Here is a 14614-nt window from a genome sequence, read left to right as displayed (position 1 = left end):
ATTTTCCATGGGTGAGAAATACATTCTTAAAAACTGGAGAATTACTTGGAATAATTTCCACTCTCACTTTGGAATCTAAAGTATGTGGTATTAAATTCTTTCTCTGACACTACTGTTTGGCCATAGTAAAGTCACTTGACTTCTCTAAGATTCATATTTTATCTGTAAAACTGTTATTAATATTACCTAGCTCTCAATATAGTTGTGAGAACTAAGTGTTGTAGAACATGCTGCAAGTAGGACTGATATCATTATAGCCATTCTGCTTTTCAATATATTTAAATACTTTTGTATCAGCTCATAAACAGCTATTCTTCTTGGGCCCTCAAGGTTCACATCAACCGTATCAGTTGCCTGGAGTACTCCTTTGACACCACCCAGACATTCTCATGATCCAACCTTTAAAGGATTATTGTCTACCATAAGGGGGGATCTCTAGGACCTGGCTTCAGACTACAGCTATATATATTCTGATTGTGCGCTGCCCATTCTATACTTGTTAAATATATTTTTTGTGATCACATCTGTTTTTGTTCAGCAGGAATGTTGGTCCTCTGCAACAAGGGCCCAAATATGGAATACTATTTTCTTAGAACCAGCATTTGGAAATAATACACACTGCTGTCTGTTTACCTTCTTTGATTAAAGGATGTTATGTAATGTTAGACTGTTTGGGTTTCATCTTTCTCCCAAATCAAGATTCTTCAGTAGAATTCCTGGACCTAGAGGCAGTGCTCCTATTTAGACAATTCAGCTGTAAAAGCTGTTTCTGCCATCATCCAATTTGATCAGGTGATGGCCAAATCACTTTAAACAGATTGGTCAATTTCTATGCCATAAAGATTGCTAAATCCATTGAGTATCACCTCCAAATGTGGATAACCTATGTTAGGAGGATAGACAATCTCTAGGAATAAAAATAAAATCTATATATTCTTTTTTTTTCCAGGAGAGATAACAATATTTATAACTTCTTAATGAGTACAATATGTTGCTATATATGCTCATTCACTTTGATTATTTATTTGATCTATTGATGCTGGAAATGATAGAGAAACTAGGTGATTCAGTTAAGACCAACTTGTGTAGTGAGATGTTACAAGATGTCCACTTAAAAGAGACAGACAGTAAAAGACTTTATGGACAAACGGTAATATATTATGGGCAAAGAAAACTGTGACATTATTGCTAATAATGCCCCAATTTTTTATGATAATTAGAGAAAAATAAAAGTGGGAGAATTTTTTTTTAAGTTAAAGTTAAAGCAAAATGTCTCCCTTTTAAATAAGTACTCATCAGAATGTACATTTTTGAGTCTAACGGAAGACATCCATAACCTTATTCCTGTGGTGTCCTGCTTCACATAACATCAATAAAATCTAAAATTCCTCCCATCTTTTCAGCTTAATCTCTTTCCTAGAATAATATATAACTTGATATAATTCTTGAAATAACAGTAAGATTTTTGCAATAAAACACTGAAAATTATATAACTGACTTTTTTGATTGGTACACCCTTCTTCACGACATAACAATAACTTATAGGGTTTTATATCTTTTTTTCTACACACACCCCCAGTATTTGATTCAGAGAAGTTTCTATGCCACAGTGAAGACTGTCAAAAATTCTAAAGATAAATGAAAAAAATTCAGTGATTTTGTCAGGTATTTTCAAATATACAAAATAATCAACAGTTTTTTTAAATAAAATTTGAAATTTCCACCTACCATGATCCCTCTTCTCCTTGCCTCTTAAGCACATTTTCCTATTCCCTGGACACAACTGATACAAATGAAAGCAGGCAGTCAACCTCACAGGATTCTACCTTTGTAAATACATTAGCTATTACATACAAATGTAATTCTTATTATATTTTTTAATTATACAAAATGTTAAAAGTATAAAAGGAAAAAACCTAAACTGAACTGAGGAAATGATAATTGTTAAATAATAAGAAAGTGATTTGCCACTGGGACCAACCCTTTCACTGCAGAACGTAACTCTTAAGATATGTTTAACATATTTGAAAAATTCATTAGCTTTTTGAAGATATTGAATACTAAGCAAATAACTCCACTTGTCTAAAGAATAACTATAATCTGAAAGAACTATTACCACTTTAAAAGGTATTTAATTATTGTAAGAATGAGTTCACAAACTGCTGGAAGCCACATCAAAAAGCTATTCTACATCTTAAGCTGCACTTACAATGTCATGAAACAAATGATTATAATATACAATTTTCATTAGACCCCAGAGGCAACACAATATTTATTGAACATAAAAAACTGATTTTTTTCCTCTGAAATATTGCACAAAATGAATTTTTAAGCTACCTAGTTTAGGAACTCAAAAAAGACCATAGATTATTAAAACTAAACCATTCCATAAAACTCATCTGAATTGTTCATACATTTAAAACTTATTCCCCATGTTTTCTAGGACCTTATAACAGAGAACTTATTTTGTTGCATTGTAGTTATTTGGTTAGGTACTCATCTCCCTTAATAGGCTATGAACTACTTTGGAGCGAGGCAAATGCCCTATTCTTTCATATGCGTACACATTCTTAAAAAGGGAAAAGCTAGAGAAAGAACCAGCACTGGCTAAATGCTTACTATGTTTATGCCAGTGTACTGAGCACGGAAGATACTAACTTGCTTTATTTGTGCAATGCTACCATGTGACATGTTGTTATCACCATAACACGGAAATATTAAGTAATTTGTTCAATATTACTGAAAGAATATACAATGTACTGGGCTGGGATTTTTCCAATTCTAGATGCTCCATTTAAAGTACAAATCTCACCAATTAAGAGAGAATCCAGGGAACATGACGAGGATGTTAAGAGGTCTGACAGTGAGAATGAACGGAATATGTTTTCCCAGGGAATAGGAGGATTAATGTGATTTGCCGTGTAAGAAAATTAAATCACTTGAAAAATCGGCATGTAGTGCCTGCGTATTTGTTCTCTGATGTCTGTGCAGCCTGGATTATAATCAATAAAGTTTAAAAATATCAGATCTGATTCAAAACATGGAAGTTTATTCCAACTAATAGTGCTGTCCGTCCGTGCAGCTCACTGCTCCAGGAGGCACACTAATTCCCTTCAGTAGAGTCATTCAAGCAAAGCCTAAATGAGCATCTGTCAGAAATGGAGTAAAAGACATTTTTCACAGAGTGGGAGGTGAACTAAACGTCCTATATAGCACTTTCCAACCATAACTGTTTATGATTTTATGATAATCATCAAACTCCAAAATAATTGCTCTGACCACAACATATTTCAAACGATCTTTGGGAAAGCTGAAACTGAGCACAATTATTTATTTAATAATTATGAGTTAGATCAGGGTCAGCGAACTTTGTACGTAATATTTTAGGCTTTGCAGGCCATACAGCCTCTGTCACAACACTCAAACTGTCGTTAGAAAGAAACCTTGCAGAACAGGAAAAAAAATGGGGATAAATACCCATGATTGTGCTCCGATAAAGCTGTATACAAACACAGGGAGAAGAGTGTGTTTGATCCATGGGTCATAGTTTGTTAACGCCTGAGTCAGACAATTGTTGCAGTATGGTGCAAATTCCCCAACACTGCCACTTAAAAAACCATGCTTTAATCTTGTCTCTACTGTCTACCATCTGGCATGAGATACTTCTTCATGTTTCAATAAGAGTACTTCCATTAGAATGTCTCTAAATTTTCTCCAGCACTAACATTTTATGATTGTGCACTAATATTTATTTCTTACAACTTATTTGTATAATTCTATCCCTTTCATCTTCTCAAGCTGTCTTTTACTCATGAATAAAGTTCAGACATTATTCAAGCCAATAAATTAATTGCCTGAGACTCAGATGAACAAATAACTCACAGTCATTAGTCTGAAATAATTCAGAGTTTTGAGACACATGATGTGTATGATGGACACAGGCAGCAAAACTGAACATCTGGAGCAGCAATAAAATGTCTGCCAGAAACAGCAGGCGCTGAGAGCAGTGACACATCTGGTTAAACCTACTAAGAGCTTGAAGCCAGAGAAATTTAGTCATCTGAAATAGAGCATGAAGATGCATGACTTTTATTGGTCTCATTTTGTCGGTGCTGAGTGAGTCAGACTTCTCTGACACACTTTCAGCTTCCTCTTTGGAACTACAAATAAGATGGCTGCCCTCCAGGCATTCACTGGCACTATTACTTTTGATAGATTTGTGTTGCCTTGGAGACTTTTGGAAGATATGACTGTTGAAAGGATTGATTTATACTTGACATAAAGCTAAGGGTTCTAATATTATTCTGACAGCATTTATGAACACTATTATCTTTAATAATGTCTTTATTCATTTGGAAAGAGATGGGTATAGTTGCCTTAAATAGTTTCCAAAACTTGCAACTTGTGAGTATTATAATTTTACAGTTTCTTTGAGATAAGAAGGCGGCTAGCTCTCCCCCAAAATTCCAAATCTGTGTCTGGCTGAGTTCTACTCATTCTTTGATTCTCAGCTTAAATATCACTTCTTTTATGTGGCTCTTCTAGAATTCCAAAGTGTTTTCCACCTAAATGCGTTTATACATACGTAGGTAAGTGTATTTATGTATGTGTTGCCCATTTTGTTTAATATGCATGTCACTTTCTCTGTGTGCGTGTGTCTCCCCACTAGACTTGTAAGACCCTTTTTTCTGTCATTGAAAGCACAGAATTTAGCATACACTTCTTGGTACACAGTAGGCCCTCAATCAATAATTATGTAATGTGAATTTATGATTGAAAAAATAATGATTGAAGGCATAACGTGAGCAGAAATGTCTTCATTTTAATGGTGTTTAATAATCACTATAGAAATTACTTCTACAATTATTTCAGTGCTTCTGGTTAAATCACTACTGAGAGAGTAAATTTGTATGATCAACAAAACAGTTTTTTTAATGCATCATTTTATGTTCAGAAAATGAAGATGATATAATTTTTTTTATATGCATCATTGCATGGTTTAAAACAGAATTCTGAGGTAATTTCCTGGTTTCAACCCCTAGTTTTCTAATTTTAGATCCTGATGGGAATTTCTTCTGAAACCATAACCTCATGCATGCCCACTCTTTGAACTTGCCAGTTGTGTGCATGTGTGTGCACGTGCACATGTGTGTATCTGTATATGCTGGATGGATTTACTTGAGCTCTTTCATTCGATTTGATCCACTTTAGTTCCCCATTTCTCGTTGTATAGTCAGACTCATTATCAGTGCCTGCTCTTCAATGCTTGGAGACTCTTCCTTGGAGAAAGGAGAGAAATAGCAAGACCTTATGAGAAGAGGCAAAACTTCATACTGAGTTTCTTCTGCAAGATTCCAAGAGCCCCTTGTACATTGTATAAAGATGGAGACAATATAACTTTAAGAGATGAGTCAATTCAATGAGAAAAAATAGTGATCACATTGTGAGATAAATCAATGAAAATTTTGGACGTGATGCTTATTAACTGTTAAATAAAATCTTACACATAATATTGCTTAGATCTAACACACCTAAACCCAAATGCATATTTTTGAACTATCTGAAGTTTATGCAGGTAACAATTAACTCTGGGTTAGTCTAATTAATATCTCAAATACCAGGTAAGTATTGGGTGATGGTGAAGGAAAGGTTAAACCAGAACAGTCCACCATCCCAGTATGGAAGAGAAAAAGGTGAATATACACCAGCTGCTTTTTGAAACTTTTTCACTCTCTGCTAGAGCATTCTCCAATAATTTTCCATCTGGTTCTTTTAAAATTACTCTTAAGTTTATATTTTAAAAAGTAACAAATGTAATATAAGTATTCCATTGACAATTATTAGATGATTTTAAATAATGATATCTGAAATAGTAAGAATAGAATTAATAGTAGGATTTGCTCTATATATTTTGGAATAATTTCAAAAGTTGATGAGACATTTTTTCAAATAATTTTTTCCATAGTATAATAAAGAAAGAATGGCACATTTTTCTAAAATATTGATTTTAATTTTCCTGTTGTATTAAAGAGCAATCATGGGGCATTTTTGGTTAGAGTCTGTAGGTTGTAAATTTATCTTTTCCTTTCCGTTTCCCATGAATGCAACATCAATATTCTGCATTAAAAAATCAATAGCCGATTTTTCCAAATAGTGAAGATGTTTGAACACAATTAATGATAAACTTAAAGTACAACATAAGAAAAATATAGCAAAAAAAGTCATGCTAAGCATCAAAGATTTCAGTCATCTTTACTATGTACAATAGTTCTGGAGTATAAAAAAATACATCAAATAAAGTGCAACCACAGGCATACCTCGTTGTTTGCACTTCGCTTCATTGTGCTTCACAGATATTGCATTTTTAACAAATTGAAGGTTTATGGCAACCCTGTGTTGAGCAAATCTACTGGTGCCATTTTTCCTACAGCATTTGGTCATTTCGTGTCTCTGTGTTACATTTTGATAATTCTTGCAATATTTCACACTTTATCATTATTATATTTGTTATAGTGAACTGAGATCAGTGATCTTTGACGTTACTATTGTAACTGTTTTGGGATGCCATGAACCACGTCCATATAGGATGGCAAACTTAATAGATAAATGTTGTATGTGTTCTGACTGCTCCACTGACTGGCCATTCCTCCCTTTCTTTCCCCCTCCTCCAGCCTCCCTATTCTCTAAGACACAACAATATTGAAATTAGGCCAATTAATAACCCTACAATGGCATCCAAGTGTCCAAGTGAAAGAAAGAGTCATAGGTCTCTAACTTTAAATCAAAAGCTACAAATGATGAAGCTTAGTGAGGAAGACATGTCAAATGCCAAGAGAGGCTGAAAGCTAGGTCTCTTGTGCCAAACAGTTAGCCAAGTTGTGAATGCAAAGGAAAAGTTCTTGACAGAAATTAAAAGTGCTACTCCAGTGAACACATGAATGATAAGAAAGCTCAATTGTCTTTTTGCTGATATGGAGTAAGTTTTAGTGGTCTGGGTAGAAGATCAAACCAGCCACAACATTCCCATAAGCCAAAGCCTAATCCTGAGCAAGGCCCTAATTCTCTTCAATTCTATGAAGACTGAAAGAGATGAGGAAGCTTCGGAAAAAAAAGTTTGAAGCTAGCAGAGGTTGGTTCATGAGGTTTAAGGAAAGAAGCTGTCTCTATAACATAAAGTGCAGGTGAAGCAGCAAGTGCTGATGCAGAAGCTGCAGAAGTCATCCAAAAGATCTAGCTAAGACCATTAATGAAGGTAGCTACGCTAAACAACAGATTTTCAAGTAGACAAAACATCCTTATATTGGAAGAATATGCGATGGTAGGACTTTCACAGCCAGAGAGAAGTCAGTACCCAGCTTCAAAGTTTCAAATGACAGGTTAACTCTCTCGCTAGAGGTTAATGAAGCTGGTGACTTTCAGTTGAAGCCAATGCTCATTTACCGTTCTGAAAATCCTAGGGTCCTTAAGAATTATGTTAAATCTATTCTGCCTGTGCTCTGTAAGTGGAAAAATAAATCCTGGATGACAACACATGTGTTTACAACATGGCTTTAGGCCCACTGTTGAGACCTACTGCTCAGAAAAAATATTCCTTTAGAATATGACTGCTCATTGACAATGCACCTGGTCACCCAAAAGTTCTGATGGAGATGTACACAAATATTGATGTTATTTTCATGCCTGCTAACACAATATCCTTTCTGCAGCCCATGGATCAAGGAGTTATTTTGACTTTCAAGTCTTATTATTTAATAAATATATTTTGTAAGTCTATAGCTGCCATGGATAGCGATTACTCTAATGGACCTGGGCAAAGTAAACTGAAACCTTGGGGAAAGGATCCACCACTCTAGATGCCATGAAGAACATTTGTGATTCATGGGAAGAGGTCAAAATATCAACATTAACAAGAGTTTGTTAAAAATTGATTCCAACCCTCATGGATGACTTTGAAGGGTTCAAGGATTTAGTGGAAGAGATAACCACAGATGTGGTAGAAACAGCAAGAGAACGAGAATTAAAAGGGGAGCCTGAATGTGGGACTGAATTGCACAATCTCACGACAAAACTTTAACGGATGAGAAGTTGTTTCTTATGCATGAGTAAAGACAGTGTTTTCCTGAGATGGAATATACTCCTGGTGAAGATGCTGTCAAGATTGTTGAAATGACAACAAAGGATTTAGAATATCACATAAACTTAGTTGATAAAGCAGCATCAGGGTTTGAGAGAACTGACTCCAATTTTGAAAGAAGTTCTACTGTGGGTAAAATGGTACCAAACAGCATCCCATAATACAGAGACATTGTGCATGAAAGGAAGAATCAGTCAATTGATGTGGGAAACTTCATTGTTGTCTTATTTTAAGAAATTGCCACAGTCACTCCAACCTTCAGCAACCACCATTCTGATCAGTCAGCAGCCATCAACATCGATGCAAGAGTCTCCACTAGCAAAAAGATTATGACTCGCTGAAGACTCAGGTGACGGTCAGCATTTTTTAGCAATAAAGTATATATTTTTGTGTTTTTGGTGAGGAAGATTATTGCTGAGCTAATATCTGTGGCAATCTTCCTCTATTTTGTACTTGGGATACCACCACAGTATGGCTTGATGAGCAGTGTGTAGGTCTGTGCCTGGGATCTGAGCCCGTGAACCCCAGGCTGCCAAAGTAATAAACAGATCATTCTAGGACATCAAAGTAACTATTAAAAGATATAGACAAAGCATCTATAGAAATTTCTGTAGTATCTTGATTGCTTTTTAAAATATTATCCAAATTAAAAAAAATTTAAATATCAATCTGCCACTCATGTAGGTACATCATATCCTATCTAAATATCTAAATGTGAGAGCTTTATGTGGACTATATAAAGATGAAAAAATATATACATACATATATATACACAACACATTTTAAATGCAAATTGTTTATTTGAGTTACAATATGTTCTAAATATACATGCATGATATTGCAAATGTCATTATTTTTTAAAATTTGATGTTCATTGCTCTCAAGTTTTTTTCTTTTTTTCCTGAGGAAGATTATCCCTGAGCTAACATCTGTTGCCAATTTTCCTCTTTTTTTGCTTGAGGAAGATTAGCCCTGAGCCAACATCCATGCCAATTTTCCTCCACGTTATATTTGGGTTGCAGCCACAGCACAGCAGATGAGTAGCATAGGTCTGTGCCCAGGATCCAAACCCACAAACCCAGGCCCCCAAAGTGGAGAGTGCCGAACTCAATCACTATGCCAAAGGGTCAGTTCACTGAGTTTTTTACTGTGGATTATTTAAACCTTTGTCATTCTCCTCTAAGCCAGTTCAAATCACTGCTCTCCGTTTTTTTTTTTTTTTTTTGTGAGGAAGATTGTCCCTGAGCTTACATCTGTGCCAATTTTCCATTATTTTGTACATGGGATGCCACCACACCGTGGCTTGACAAGCAGCATGTGGGTCTGCACCCAGGATCCAAACCTGTGAACCCCAGGCCACTGGAGCAGAGCACGCAAACTTAACTACTATGCCACCGGGCTGGGCCTCTCTCCTCATTTTTTATACAAGAATATATAAGGCAATTTATGAGATCTGTTTCAAATTGTATTCATTCTATGAACATTTATTAAGTTCCTATTTTAAGCTAGTATTGTGCTAGGTTGTGGAAATTAACATAAAAATATGACATAATCCTTGACCTTGAGAGTTCACAGGCTGAGGGAGAAAATACACATTTTTTTAAATAAGAAAAAATATAAACAGATATATACTACATGCTACTTACTATATACTTAAAATATACATTTTTCTTATAGTATACATTTATGAACAATATATACATATTCTATATTTAGGTACTTACATATAACATTTTCTTATTGGACACATTTATATGTTATATGTAAATAAGAATAAATATATATATTATATAAGAAACATGAATACCTTGTATGTATATACACATGTATAACATCGATAAAATAATTAGGCATACAATATACATACAATTTAAAGGAAAACTGTGTACATAAACTGTAATTTATTACAGAATTTTAAATAAAGTATAACCTAAAAACTTATAGTATATAGACAAGCTTATGAATAAATATAAAGTACATTTTCTAACATACTGATTGTATAACTTTGAAAAGTAAAGTCAGTGTCAAAAATGAATACTTTCTAAAAGGTTAAATAAATTGTACTGCCACTGAATTAAAGCTGCTAAAAGATCTTAAAGGTCATCTTTTCATATAGTTTTACTTGTTTACTAACCATATCACTTATCAAGAACTATAAGATATGCTCCACAGGCTGCTAAAAAACATTAAGATATATATGCAAAAGACAATATGTGTTATCTAATACGAAGATTATTATTTAATATTCTTAAATTCTAATTTGTCCATCAATAAATGATCAAATAAAGAGAAGTGGCATCAACAAAATTTACATTTTTGAAATATATATTTTAAGTTAGACTTGAATAGATAAAGTTACCTCTCCTTACATGTATGAAAAGGAGAAATACACACCTTATCACCTTGCAAAAGGAAGAGCTGCTCACAGGCCAAAAGGCAAATTGACCAACGTTTACCTGTGTACCTATGACCTCCGTACAATCCCGCTTACCTCCCAGGGAACTATTTCATCTCTAGTCCTAAATGAGTGGTGCATTATACTAACTGATATATGCTTTACAATTTATCTTTTCAAGGATTTATAGTATTTTAAGTACTACTACTAAAAATGCTAAATCTAAAGACTTAGAGCCAAAGGAATAAAATTTAATTAGTTTTTATTATGGACTAAAAGATAAAACTTTGGGGATTAGGGAGAATTGCATGGCCCTCTCCAATCATACTATTTTTGAAAGCTCTTCTTTTTACTTCTCATTATTCAGAAGATTTACTCATTATTCATTAGAGCAGTTCCTGGAACATACTGGATGCTTAATAAAAATTTGTTAAATAAGAGAATGAGTGAAAATGTTAGCTATTATTGTCCCACATATCACTGGGGTGACTTCAAAAGCTAAACAAAACACTTATGAGCTCAAATAGCTCTTAATTCACTAATTAAACCAGATTTGTAAACTCTGGCTAAACTCTAAGAAAAGGTAGAAAAAAAGAGAGGACTGATCAGTGACTTCTTGTTGCTAAAAGAATTATGTATCAGAATAGGCATCGTGGCAGAATTAGCAGAATAGTTCACATGATTTTATCCTGAAGTGCTTTATAAAAAGCATTTGTGTGACCACGTTGGATGTTTCTGTCTCTCTCTTGATTTAGGAAAATATGGGGAAATTCACATATAAAAGTAGAGATTTGGTGACTTTAAAAAAAATCCCCTTTATGTGCTCTCTCAGTTCTTCTCTTTCTCTCTTTCCACAAATATATATATATTTCTTCTATACACATATATATATACACCCTCATAAAAAATACTCAATCGTGACTGTTACTTGACAGGAGAAAAATAAGAAGACATATGCCATGACAAGGAGGCAAAACATCTCACTTTGAGTCTTTTAAAAGGACATATGACAACAAAATATACTTAAAATTGAATATAGATCACTTAGGTGTTCATAATCTGGATTTCTGAGAAATATTTTGATTATTTGACTGATATCCAGTTGCTAAGTACTAGTGTTTCTCAAAATAGAGTCATCTAAAATTACTGAATAAATCTCCAGAGTTGAGTAATTCTACTATTGATTTTTAAAATAATTTCAATGGATTGTTCTCATTTTATTTCCTTTTTTATGATCACTTATTTTCTGTCATGAAATGCTCATAAACCTTCTAATCTCAATATTCATTTCATCTCTTCAAAGATGCTACAAACTTGCCTTATATGGAGTGAACATTTTAAAAGGCAGAAACTGTTAAAGATGGAAGACAATGTTAAATTGTTCTATTTACAGCTAAATGTGACTAAATATATGAAGGTTTTGAATCAGTAAAAGCCTACATTTTCTTCAGAGCTATACAAAGAACTCATTCATACTCACTCAGAACGTAAAAAGTAAAGCTATGAGTACACGATGTTGGATAACTGAAAACAAGACCTAACTATTTATTTTGTTAATTCAGCCAGTGCATTCACAAGAACCCTGACATGAAACGAGCCTCTTAATTGCTTAGACTCCATGCCATTCATGGGTGTTCACAAGGAAACTTATAGTGATAGACTACTTAAATATATACAGAATTCTGTCTCTCTTTACACACCATTCTCAGTTGACTTCAATAAACATTGATCAGTTGCCTATTACTCGTCTTAAATTTTAATTTCTCTGAGAGTCTCAGATTGAGTTCCTCTTAAGCAGACTCTGAGACAAGTTTCGTGTAAAAGGAATTTAGTGAGATGTTTCCCAGAAGCAATCAGCAGAGCAATGGGAAGATGAGTCAGTACAAAGAGAACAGTCAAGCCAGTAGATAAGATGACACAACATCACAAAAAGAACTTTCGCTCAATTCCACAGTGAATCCCTGAAGGCAATGTGGGGAGTATCTGGAGTTAGCTCTATCAGTTTTGAAGCAGTGAGAGTGTTAATAGCCCCCCACTTACCAGTCATTGGTTAAGTTCTATCCATGGAGGAAAAGCATATTCCTGGGCACTCCACTTTTTCACAAGCACAGACAAAGCACTACTGACAACATACTGGGACCCAGGGCAGAGCACAAGAGCTCTGAGGGCATCTGCCTGGAGCACTGACATATTTGATATATAGGTTAGGATGACAGAAACACTGCATTAGCATTCCAGGAGTTTAAAGGCTCCTGGGAAAAGTATATAAAACCACAGGTGTTGAAACAAGGATTTCTCCACAACACTAAATGAATGCTGCCTCGAGATCCAGTCACACCTAGGTAGAAGGAAATTAAATTTCAGCAAGTATTGTTAACAAGGTCTTCCCACCCCAGTGCCTTGTGTTGGTTCCGAAGAACTTACATATTCCTGAATTTATAAGAAAGGGCCCAATGTTTAGTCTACAGTAGTTATAAGTAATACGCTTGCCCTCAGGCAGGTGGGGATACATACTTTGCTGGGCCCAGTGAAAATGCCAGCGTGGAGAGATTTGTTCAAAAAGCAAGAAACTATACTGTGAAAGTACTGAAATATAAAGCATTTTTTTTTCTTTTTTCTACCATCTCTCTCTTAACTTGTCATGGTGTTATTTTATTTGCTATTTAATGTTCTAAGAAAAGAAAAATTAAAATTTGAAATTTTCATCATGAATTTTCCCCTTCGTCTTTATACAGTGACATGCCAGTTTTAAATGCAAATATAAGAGCATTTAGCTCATATGTGGAATCACCGAACTTACCCAATTCGTATTTTGTAGCCAGTACACGCATATGTACTTACCAGAGAGTAAAAACACTGCACGAAATCAACTGACCTGTTTATATTTCATTTCTTAATACAAGCATATTCTACCTACATTCTCTAACCCTGCTACTGAGAAAAAGAAATGACCGAAAGTAAACTATAAGTAGATCTTTCTCCTTCACTTCTTCACTTTCAACTGAAGAGGTCAGCTAATTGAGGGAAGTTACACAAGTGTAGAATAATATGTTTTCTGGGTTGTTTCATAGAACATCCCTGACTTCTTTCTGTGTTCGAAGAAATTTCCGGTTCGAACAAAAAGCTCAGTCTCTAGGTCTGTCAGTTCCCCATTTACCCAGCCATCGACAAAACTGGCTTACCTTCTACTTGCTCTGAGACTTGCTTAACTTCCATCCACCAAGACTCCATCTGAAGTCTGTGTTCATGAGGCGTCGCTAATGCTGTATGTGACTAGAATGGCAAGGAACGTTCTCCATTGTCCCAAGACACAGCACAACTTCAAAAATAAAATTATTGAGGATTCAAGATGGCTCTCTTTCCTGGGTTATCCTCCTAGCCCCTGACACTGAAGCCACACCAAGCTTTCTCCCATTCCCCAACCAGGCTCCACACTCTTCCCCTTTTCTCCTTTGCTCATCCTATTCTTTCGACCTGGAATATTCCATCCTTTAATCTTTACCCATGATTCCCGTCCAACTTTAAAGACTACTTGAATTAACCCTTTCTAGGCTCAAGCCTAGAGTAGAAGCTTTCTCCCAAACTTTCATAAAGCTTTACTTATTTTCGTTTAGGAGAGGTACTATAGCGTTTTTAAGTAAACGTTTTTCATGAAGACAAAAATACAGAAAACTCACATTTTTACCAAGTAAACACACCCGTTTAACCATATGAGTAGATTATTACCCAGACGCCTCCCGTGCGCCTTCTTCTAGTGCACGTCTCCGGAAAGGTTCCGGTCACACATGGGCGGAACAGCGGGGACTGAGCCTCGAGGGCCGCCGTAGTCAGCTGCTGAGAGCAGGCAGAGCCCGAGGAGTGGGTGGAGAGTAGGATGGCGTGGGACCCTTAGTTCTCGGCAAAGAATTCTACTTGTCAAATTGCCCAAGAGACCGCTGAGAAAATTCAACAACGGAATCAGTATGAAAGAAATGGTGAAAATACAACCAAGGTCCAGCCTGATGACTGGAGGAGCTAAGCGAGGAATACATAACCCTTGGCTCTTTGAGGAGCCAGAAGAGACCAGAGGCTTGGGTTTTGATGAA

At 35.2% G+C, this 14614-nt stretch overlaps 1 long non-coding RNA gene across 2 annotated transcripts in view; it reads right to left on the bottom strand.

Moving 5' to 3' along the window:
- Positions 1–13994, bottom strand: part of LOC111772558 (uncharacterized) — a 190694-nt gene extending 176700 nt beyond the window's left edge. For both annotated transcript variants that reach the window (XR_011435408.1, XR_011435409.1), the window contains exon 1: positions 13712–13994. This is a non-coding gene — a long non-coding RNA (uncharacterized lncRNA). The remainder of the gene's footprint in view (positions 1–13711) is intronic.
- Positions 13995–14614: the final 620 nt, after the last annotated feature.

The sequence above is a fragment of the Equus caballus genome, chromosome 2, assembly GCF_041296265.1.
Source record: "Equus caballus isolate H_3958 breed thoroughbred chromosome 2, TB-T2T, whole genome shotgun sequence".
NCBI lineage: Eukaryota > Metazoa > Chordata > Mammalia > Perissodactyla > Equidae > Equus > Equus caballus.
This window is presented reverse-complemented; position numbering and strand designations above follow the sequence as displayed.